The sequence below is a fragment of the Panthera leo genome, chromosome A1, assembly GCF_018350215.1.
Source record: "Panthera leo isolate Ple1 chromosome A1, P.leo_Ple1_pat1.1, whole genome shotgun sequence".
NCBI lineage: Eukaryota > Metazoa > Chordata > Mammalia > Carnivora > Felidae > Panthera > Panthera leo.
Window position 1 is genome coordinate 43440745 of NC_056679.1, and position 10656 is coordinate 43451400.

Below are 10656 nucleotides of genomic sequence, written 5' to 3' on the forward strand. Positions count from 1 at the left end.
ATGAACACATGACAATATTTTTTTAAATATTAATCTGGGACATTAGCAAGATGGTAAATAACAAACCTAAGACTCTCCTTCCTTCCATGGAGACAATACATAGACCACTTCTTTTTGTGAAAAAAAAAATCAGAATCTAATTAAAGGACTCCTATATACCCAAGATAAGTGTAAAACCAGCTTCACTGAGCTGGTAGGAAAGTCCGTGGCCCCTCCCTGCTCACCATAGCCCCTCCCCAGAGCACAGTACCATGTGACCAGGAAGAAACTTCTACCTCCCAATCTAACCCTGAGGTGGGAAAGAGAATACTAGACCATACAATATCCTGATGTTTCTAGGAACTACCTGAGGGACCGGTTTCTGTTTCACCTGTTTCAGAGTGTGGATGGGATCTATTTAGCATGCTCTAAATGCTTGGAGGTCATTGAAAAGTAAAAAAGGGGGACAAAAAAAAAAGATCTGGGCAGCATATTGCTGCTCCAGCAGACCTGCAATAGAGCAGACAAGCTGATAAAGCCTGAGGGCCTCTCCTCCCAGCAGGAAAGCGAAGGATGGAGCATATGTCAAATGTTCCAGCTTTTCAGGGGACTGCTTAAGGGACTAGTTTTTGGCTAACCTGACTTTGGCATTGATGGGACTCAGAGTAATCCAGATACCTGGGGGCTACTGAGAGTTGGGTAGTGTACTGTGTGCCGCTGGTTTGGAGTACAGTCGACAAACTTTAGAGGGAGCAAGAGATCATAAGGTCTAGAAAGAAAAGAAAGGAAGGAGGGAAGGAAAAGAAGAGAAAGGAGAGGAGAGAGAGAGAGAGAAGAAAGAAAGATAAGAAAAGACAAGAAAGGGAAGGGAAGGGAAGGAAAGGGAACAGAAGGGAAGGAAAGGAAAGGAAAGGAAAGGAAAGGAAAGGAAAGGAAAGGAAAGGAAAGATCAGCCAATCCTTCTAATCAAGAATCTACATGCACAAGTCCAGAGAAGACACATCTACAGTTTGAGGGGTCCCCAGAATCTCTAGTTAAACTGAATGGTAAAGGTATTTCCCTGTACCAAGCCAGTGGCTATTTTTTCAAATACATAGATACCAACAAAAAATTACAAGGAATGTGAAGAAAAAAAGGGAAACGAACCTATCAAAAGTAAAACATAAATTACCTAAAATAAATCTTAAAGAAACAGATATATATTTGTTATCTGAAAAATAATTCAAAATAACCATCATAAAGATGCTCAACAGGCCTGTGTAAACAATGAATAAATCAAATGAAAATTTCAACAAAGAGATGGAAAATATAAAAAAGAACCAGTAAGTTTCTGGAACTGGTAAGGAGATTGAATCAGTAATCCAAAATCCCCCAACGAATAAAAGCCCAAGGACAGATGGCTTCACTAATGAATTCTACCAAACATTTAAAGAGGCATTATTAGCACCAGTTCTTCTCAACTGCTTCCAAAAAAAAAAAAAAAAAAAAAAAAAAAAAGGGAAAAATTTCCGCAAGTTCAACTCATCCCAGGGAGACAACTAGATAACACCTCTGTCAGCATGAATAACCCAGGAAACGACTCAAAGACTGGTAGAACAAACTCCACAACTAATGGCAAGGAAGAGGCCATATCAAAGAAGGTAGGAAGGGTGAAGACACTGGGAGCAAAACAGGCAGAGGACATCTACAGTGGGGAGGGAACCAGTAGTGTGGAGAAGGGCAGAAAACTGATTTTCACACCAGGGAGCCCATGAGGTGGGAGGACTAATCTCCATAAGATATGCCTTGGAAAGTGACAGGGGCCAGATTTCATTAGTTCTTAAAACCTGTAGGACTTAAAGCCTGGAAATTTCAAAATTGGTGGATGGAACTCTGGGAGAGCTGTGTGGATGTTAGGAAGTGGAATCTCTGCTCTTAAAAAGAGAGCACAACAAACAGCCAGTGCAGATACAGCATAGAACCAGCAGTTTGAAAAACTCTGGGAGCAAATGGCAAGGAGAGTGATTTGCTCATCCCAAAGCATGGCCTGGAGAGACAGGGATCATAGGGAAACCCCTCCAGTAACAAAGGAGATAGCAGGTGCCATTTCCCCTCCCCATTCCCCAGCATAAACAATAGCCATCTGTGGGAATCAGCATGGAGCCCACACTCCTTACCTAACTTGCTTGTACCAAGCCTGGTCCCCTACCTACACTTCAGCACATCCATCCTTCCAAGTCACATGTGGGTGAGTCCCAGTACTTTGGGCCCCTTCCCCAGAAGACCTGCACAAACCCTACAACACCACATTTCCTGACCCCACGTATTTTGCAGGACTTCAGTTCTGGAAGTGGTGGGTGCAACTCTCCTTTTGCAAGCAGACCACTGCATACCCACAATAGGTGAAGAAACTCAGAAGACAACTGGCCTGAGGGAAAAAGAGGCCAAGACTCAATAGCACAGCACACACCACTCACATAGGAGACACTCCCAGAAACCCAGGTCTTGGAGAAAAGGAGATACTGCAATGCAGGGCACTACAAGACCTCTTTATAAGGCTGTTATCTTTAAGAGCAAGAGAATTAGCTGACTTTCCTAATACAGAGAAATATACAGAAACAGATAAAGGAAGTTAGACAAAAAGAGGAGACAGAGAAACATCTTCCAAATGAAAGAATAGGTCCAAACCGCAGCAAGAGACCAGGGTTAAACAGGTAAAAGTAATATGACTTATAAAGAATTTAAAATAATGATCATAAAAATATTCACTGGACTAGAGAAAAGAATGGAGGACATCAGTGAGACCCTTAGCACAGAGATGAAAAGAACCAATCAGAGATCAAGAACACAATAAATGAAATTCCATCATTTTACTCCATCAAGGGTAATAATATTTGCATTATAGGGATCTTAGAAGAAGAAGAGAAACATAATAGGGCAGAAATATATGTGGAAAATAATAGGTGAAAATTTCCCTAATCTTGAGAAAGAAACCGAGATCTATACCCAAATATGTATGGACAACTAATCTTCAAAGCAGGAAAATTCTTTCCAATGGTTCTGGGAAAACTGGACAGTGACACATAGAAGAATGAACCTGGACCATTTTCTTACACCATACAAAAAAAAATGGATGAAAGACCTAAATGTAATATAGGAAACCATCAAAATTCTAGAGGATAAAAGAGGCAACAACCTCTTTGACATCAACCACAATAACTTCTTACTAGAAATGTCTCCCAAGGCAAGGGAAACAAAAGCAAAATGAACTATTGGGACCTCATCAAGATAAAAAGTTTCTGCACAGTGAAGAAAACAATCAACAAAATAAAAGGCAAGCAATGGAATGGGAGAAGATATTTGCAAATGACATATCAGATAAAGGATTAATATCCAAAATCTATAAAAAAATTATCAAACTCAACACCCCAAAAATAAGTAATCCAGGGAAGAAATGGACAAAAAACATGAACAGACACTTTTTGAAAGAAGACATCCAGATGGCTAACAGGCACATGAAAAGGTGTTCAGCTTCACTCATCATCAGGGAAATACAAATCAAAACCATAATGAGAAACTACCTCACACCTGTCAAAATGGTTAAAATGAATAACTCAGGAAATAACAAATGTTGGCAAGGATATGGAGAAAGTGGAACACTTTTGCATTGCTTGTGGGAATCCAAACTGGTGCAACCACTCCAGAAAACAGTATGGACTTTCCTTAAATAATTAAAAATAGAGCTACCCTATGACCCAACAATTGCACTACTAGGTATTTACCCAAAGGATACAAAGATGTTGATTTTAGGGGCACATGCACCCCAATGCTTATAGCAGCACTATCAGTAATAGCCAAATGTCCATCGAATGATGAATGGATAAAGAAGTTATGGTATATATTACAATGGAATATTACTCAGTGATCAAAAAAATGAAATCTTGCCATTTGCAAGAACATGGATGGAACTAGAGTGTATTATGCTAAGCGAAATAAGTCAGTCAGAGAAAGATAAATATCATATGATTTCATTCATATGTGGAATTTAAGAAACAAAACAGAACATAGGGGAAGGAAAGGAAAGATAAAATAAGATAAAAACAGAGACGGAGGCAAACCATAAGAGACTCTTAAATACAGAGAATAAACTGAGGGTTGCCAGAGGGGTGTTGGTGGAGGGGTGGGCTAAATGGGTGATGGGCATTAAAGAGGACACTTGTCGGGATGAGCACTAGGTGTTTGATGAATCACTAAATTCTTTTCCTGAAGCCATTATTGCACTACATGTTAACCAATTTGGACTTAAATAAAATATAAATAAATAAATAAATAAACAAAGTAAAAGGAATTTTGGTGGGAAAAATATGACACTATATACATAAATTCTAGGAGTGAGAGGAGTAAAACTTAGGTCTAAACTTAAGTGACCATCAACGTACATAGAGTGCTATATGCAGAAGATGTTATGTACAAACCTAACCACAATTCAAAAACCAGTAATAGATAAGCAAAGAATAAACAGAAATTAATCCAAGTGTATCTCTAAAGAAAGCCAACAAACCATGGAAGAGAGCAAGAGAAGAAAGGATCAGAGAAAATGTATAGAAACAAGAAGAAAACTTGCAGCCACTTTGGAAAATACTGTGGAGTTTCCTCAAAAGTTAAAATTGGAACTATCCCATGACTGAACAATTGCACTACTAGGTATTTATCCAAGAGATGCACAAATATTGGTTTGAGGTGGCACGCTGCCCTGATGTTTATAGCTGCACTACCAACCACAGCCAAATTATGGAAGGAGCCCAAATTTCCATCAACTGATGAATGGATAAAGAAGAAGTTGTGTATACAGACAATATTTCTCAGCCTTCAAAAAGAATGAAATCATGTCATATGCAATGATGTGGGTGGAGCTAGAGTGTATCATGCTGTGTGAAACCAGTCAGTCAGAGAAAGACAAATTCCATATGATTTCATACGTATGTGGAAAGTAAGAAACAAAACAAATGAATGTGGGGAAAGGAGATGAGAGAGAGAGAAACCATAAGAGACTTTAAATTTTTTTTAACATTTATTTATTCTTGAGAGAGACAGAGAGAGAGAGAGACAGAGAGAGAGAGAGAGAGAGAGCAGCAGGGGGAGTGGCAGAAAGAGAAGGAGACACAGAATCCAAAGCAGGCTCTAGGCTCTGAACTGTCAGCACAGAGCCCGATGTGGGGCTTGAACCCACAAACCACAAGATCATGACTTGAGCCAAAGTTGGACCCTTAAACAACTGAGCCACCCAGGAACCCCACATCATAAGATACTCTTAATTATAGAGAACAAACTGAGAGTTGCTACAGGAGAGGTGGGCGGGGGATAGGCTAAGTGGGTGATGGGTATTAAGAAGGGCACTTGTTGTGATAAGCACTTACATATAAGTGATGAATTGCTAAATTCTGCCCCTGAAATCAGTATTACCCTATATATTAACTAACTAGAATTCAAATAAAAACTTGAAACAAAAATCAATCAATCAACCAATTAATGATTTAAAAAGAGAAAAAGAAAACACAATGGTCCAAAATCTTTGGGATGCAGCAAAAGTGGTTCTAAGAGGGAAGTTTATACAAACACAGGCCTACCTGAAGAAGGAAGAAAAATCTCAAATAAGGAATTTAACCTTGTACCTAAATGAGTTAGAAAAAAAAGTCCCAAACCCAGAAAAAGGAAGGATGTAATAAAGATTAGGTCAGAAATAAATGATATACAAACAAGCAAGCAAAAAACAAAAACAATAGAACAAATTAATGAAACCGGGATTTGGTCTTTGAAAAATTCAACAAAATTAATAAAGCTCTATCAAGACTCATTAAAGAGAGTGAGAGAGAGAGAGAGAGAGAGAGAGAGAGAGAAATAACTCAAATAAACAAAATTACTAATGAAAGAGGAAATAACAACCAATACCACAGAAATACAAGCAATTTTAAGAGAATATTATGTAGAACTAAATGCAAACAAATTGGACAACTAGAAGAAATGAATAAATTCCTACAAAAATATAGCCTACCAACACTAAAGCAGGAAGTAATAGAAGAATTTGAACAGACCAGTTACTAACAATGAAATTGAATCTGTAATAAAAAATCTCCCAGTGAACAAAAGTCAGATGGCTTCACAGGCAAATTCTACCAAATAATGAAAAAAGAATCAATGCTCACTTTTTTTAAGTGATTCCAAAAAAAAAAAAAAATACAAGAGGAAGGAATGCATTCAAATTTATTCTATAAGACTATTATTACCCTGATACAAAAACCAGATAAAGGCACCACAAAAAAAAAAAAAAAAAAAAAAGAGAGAGAGAGAGAGAGATCCATTGGCTGGTGTCTCTCATGGATATAAATGCAAAAGTTCTCAACAAAATATTAGCAAACTGAATCCAACAATATATAGTTAAAAAATTATATACCGCAATAAATTGAGATTTATTCCCGGGATGCTAGAGTGGTTTAATATTCTCATAACAACCATAGTGATAATCACATCAAAAAGAAAAAGGACAAAACCACATGATCATTTCAGCAGATATAGCAAACACTTTTGACAAAGAGCAACATCCATTCATGATAGAAACCTGGGATATTACTCAGCCATTGAAAAGAATGAAAACTTGCCACTTGCAGCAACATGGATAGAGATAGAAAGTATAATGCTTATTGAAGTAAGTCAGCCAGAGAAAGACAAATGCCATGTGATCTCACTCATATGTGGATTTTAAGGAACAAAAACAGTAAAGGAAAAGAAAAGAGAGACAAACCAAGAAACAGACTCTAAACTATAGAGAACAAACTAATGGCTTCCAGAGGGGAGGAGGGTGGGAGACCGGGGTTAATGGGACAAGGGGATTGAAGAGTACTCTTATCACGATGAAAAATAAAATGAAAACAACAAAAAATAAAAATAAAATATAAAATAAAATAATAAAATAAAGTAAAATTAAATTAAATTAAATTAAATTTAAATTAAATTAAATTAAATAAAAAACACATAGCACTGGAAATCCTAGCAAGAGTGATTAGGCCAAGACAATAAATAAAAGGCATCCAAATCAGAAAGGAAGAATAAAATCCTCTCTGTTCACAGATGGCATGAATTAATATACAGAAAGCCACAAAGAGTCCACAAAAGAAATTATTTGAACTAATAAACCTATTCAGTAGGGTCAAAGGATACAAAATCACAATACAGAAATAATGTGAAGCTTATATGGTAATAATGAATTATATAACAAAATAAATTAAGAAAACAAGCCCATTTCTTCTTTCTCCAGACCAAGGGATGGAGCCCATGCAGGCCTTTTTAGCTCACACAATCCCAGCCAGACTGTAAGCATAGAGGCCAGCCTGTGTATAGATGAGTTGAAGCTCTACATGAATAAGAATTTCATCTCCACAATCCCTGCCATCTAGGGGGATACAATGATGAGCATCAAAATTATCTGATCCCACTTCACTGGAATCCTAGCTGGCTCCTTTTTTTCATAAAAAATTCACAGATTTGGCCACAGCCAAGAAGCATTTGCATGAAATTAATGGGAAGCCCCTTCCAGGACCTACACCTTTACTTAGCTTACAGCTGTACCAGGCTGGCATATCTGGGTTCATAGAATCATGGAACTGGCAGTGCCCTTAATGGTTACCTTCATTTTATACAGAGTAAAAAGCTGTGGCTTTTTTTTTTTTTTTTTTTTTTTTTTTGCCAAGGCAGAACGTTTTTATTTTTATTTTTATTTTTTTTTAATTTTTTTTTAACGTTTATTTATTTTTGAGACAGAGAGAGACAGAGCATGAATGGGGGAGGGTCAGAGAAAGAGGGAGACACAGAATCGGAAGCAGGCTCCAGGCTCTGAGCTGTCAGCACAGAGCCTGACGCGGGGCTCGAACTCACGGACCGTGAGATCATGACCTGAGCCGAAGTCAGACGCTTAACCGACCAAGCCACCCAGGTGCCCCAAGGCAGAACGTTTTTAACTGAACTATGACACTTATTGGAAACAACCAGAAAACAAGCCTTGAGTATTTCTTCTTTGTGAGGGACCTGACCCAGATGTGGATGATGGCATATTGTATGAATTCTTCGTCAAAGTCTACTCCTCCTTTTGGGGAGTCAGGGCAGTTTTGGACCAAAGAGATATGTCTAAAGGCTATGGTTTTGTCACAGTTGCAGATTTACTGAAACAGAAGTGAGCCCTGACCGAGTACCAGGGAGCAGTCAGCCTGGCATCTAAACCAGTGTGGCTGAGGAGTCTGGCAATCCCCATGTGAGCCAAGTGAAGTCAGTGAGGTAGAATCAGAGTTAATACTTAACAGCTACAACCCCCATTACCAGCAGTAGCAGAACTACTACACCCACTGGGGCATGACCAGAATAGAGGCAGCTACAGCTACAACTGTCCCTAGTTTGTTACACTCAGAGCACTATGTAGACATATGAAGAAGCTGGGGATGACACATTGGAGGACCTCATGCCACAGCTGGATGTGACTGAAGCCAACAAGGAGCTCATGGACCAGAGCGAGGACCTGTAGGATGCACTGATGGACCATAACTAGCAGCCCCTGGACAGTGTCTTCAGACAGGACACAGGACAAGCCAAAATGGACTATGTGAGGGAGATGAGAGACTCTTTTTAACAACAACAACAACAACAACAACAAATATTGGAAAACTTTAACTTTTGGGAAATAATTTGTAAGAGTTTAGTAATTGACTAGTCTGAGATTATGACTATTCCTGAAACACTGCTGCCTTCATTTGACAGTGAGACATGTGAGTTTGAAAACCAAAGGACCAATTCATAATGTTTGAACAAAGTTCCAAAAAAAAAGAAGAAAAAAAAAAAGAAGAAAAGAAAACAATCCCACTTACAATATCATAAAAATGAATAAAATACTGGGGCGCTTGGGTGGCTTAGTTGGTTAAGCGACCAACTTCGGCTCATGATCTCATGGTTTGTGAGTTTGAGCCTCGTGTCAGGAGCTCAGAGCCCAGAGCCTGCTTCAGATTCTCTGTCTCCCTCTCTCTCTGCCCCTCCCTGCTTTCATTCTCTCTCTGTCTGTCTCTCTCTCTCTGACTCTCTCTTTCTCAAAATAAATAAACATTAAATTTTTTTAAATAGAATAAAATACTTAATGATAAACTTCACCAAGGAGGCAAAAGGCATGTACACTGAAAACTACAAAACACTGATAAAAATAATTTTTAAAAGATACAGATAAATGGAAAGGTATCTTGTGTTTATAGCTTGGAACACTCACTGTTGTTAAAATGTCCATACTACCCAAAACAATGTACAGATTCAATGCAATCTCTATCATGATTTCAATGGCACTTTTCACACACACACACACACACACACACACACACACACACACACAAAGAAAAATATTCCTAAAATTCTATGGAACTAAAAAGGACCCCAAATAGCCAAAACAACCTTGACCAAAAGAAGAAAAAGCTTCAGGACACACACTTCCCTATTTTTAAAACATATGAAAAAGGTACAGTAATTAAACCTGTATGATACTGGACAAAAACCACACCTGTAGACCAGTGGAACAAACTTGAGAGCTCAAAAATAAATTCATACGTATGTGGTCTCCTGATTTACAACAAGATTGCCACATTAGGGAGGATGATTCTGGGAAAACTGGAAATATACGTGCAATGGAATGAAACTGGACCCTCCTCTTACACCATACACAGTTATCAAGTCAAAATAAAGACTAAGGAAGATGTTCAATTGTAAAATTCCTAGAAGAAAACATAAAGGAAAAGCTTTGTGACATTGGTTTTGGCACTGATTCCTTGGGTATGACCATCAGAAACACAAGGAACAATAGCATAAATAGATAAGTCAGAATATATCACACAAAAAACTTCTGCATGGCAAAGGAAAAATCAACAGTATGAAAGGCAAAATGGAAAAATCAACAGAATGAAAAGGCAGAAAATATTTTCAATATATATGTACTAAGAGGTTAATAGTATATATATAATATATTACATAAGTGTTGGCAACCATGTGGAAAAATTAGAACCCTTGTACATTACTACAGGGAATGTAAACTGGAGCAACCACTGTGGAAAAAAGTCTAGAGGATCCTTCAAAAAATTAGAAATAGAACTACCATGTGATCTAGCAATACCATTTCTGGATGTTTATCTAAAAGGTCTGAAGTCATAATCTTGAAGAGATGTTTTCTCTCCCATGTTCATTGCACCATTATTCACAATAGCCAAGAAATAGAAACCACTCATATTTCTATCGACAGAGGATTAGAAAATGTGGAATATATATATATAAATGTACATTGAAAACTACAAAACATTGCTGAAAATAATTTTTAAAACATACAGATAAATGGAAAGGTATTTTGTGTCCATGGGTGGAAGACTTACTGTTGTTAAAATGTCCATACTATCCAAACATATATACACATATATACATATATACACATATATGTGTGTCTGTATGCATGTATGTGTATATATACATATACATATACATACATATATATGTATATATTAAAACCCTGTTCTATGCTACAACATGGGTTAATTTTGCAGACATTCTGTTAAGTGCAGAAGCCAGTTACAGAAGGGTAAATATGCATAATTCCACTTATATCTATCTTATACCTAAGATAGTTAAAAT

At 37.5% G+C, this 10656-nt stretch overlaps 1 pseudogene; it reads left to right on the forward strand.

Moving 5' to 3' along the window:
- The first annotated feature begins 1538 nt into the window (after positions 1 to 1538).
- Positions 1539 to 8632, forward strand: LOC122229259 (annotated as a pseudogene).
- Positions 8633 to 10656: the final 2024 nt, after the last annotated feature.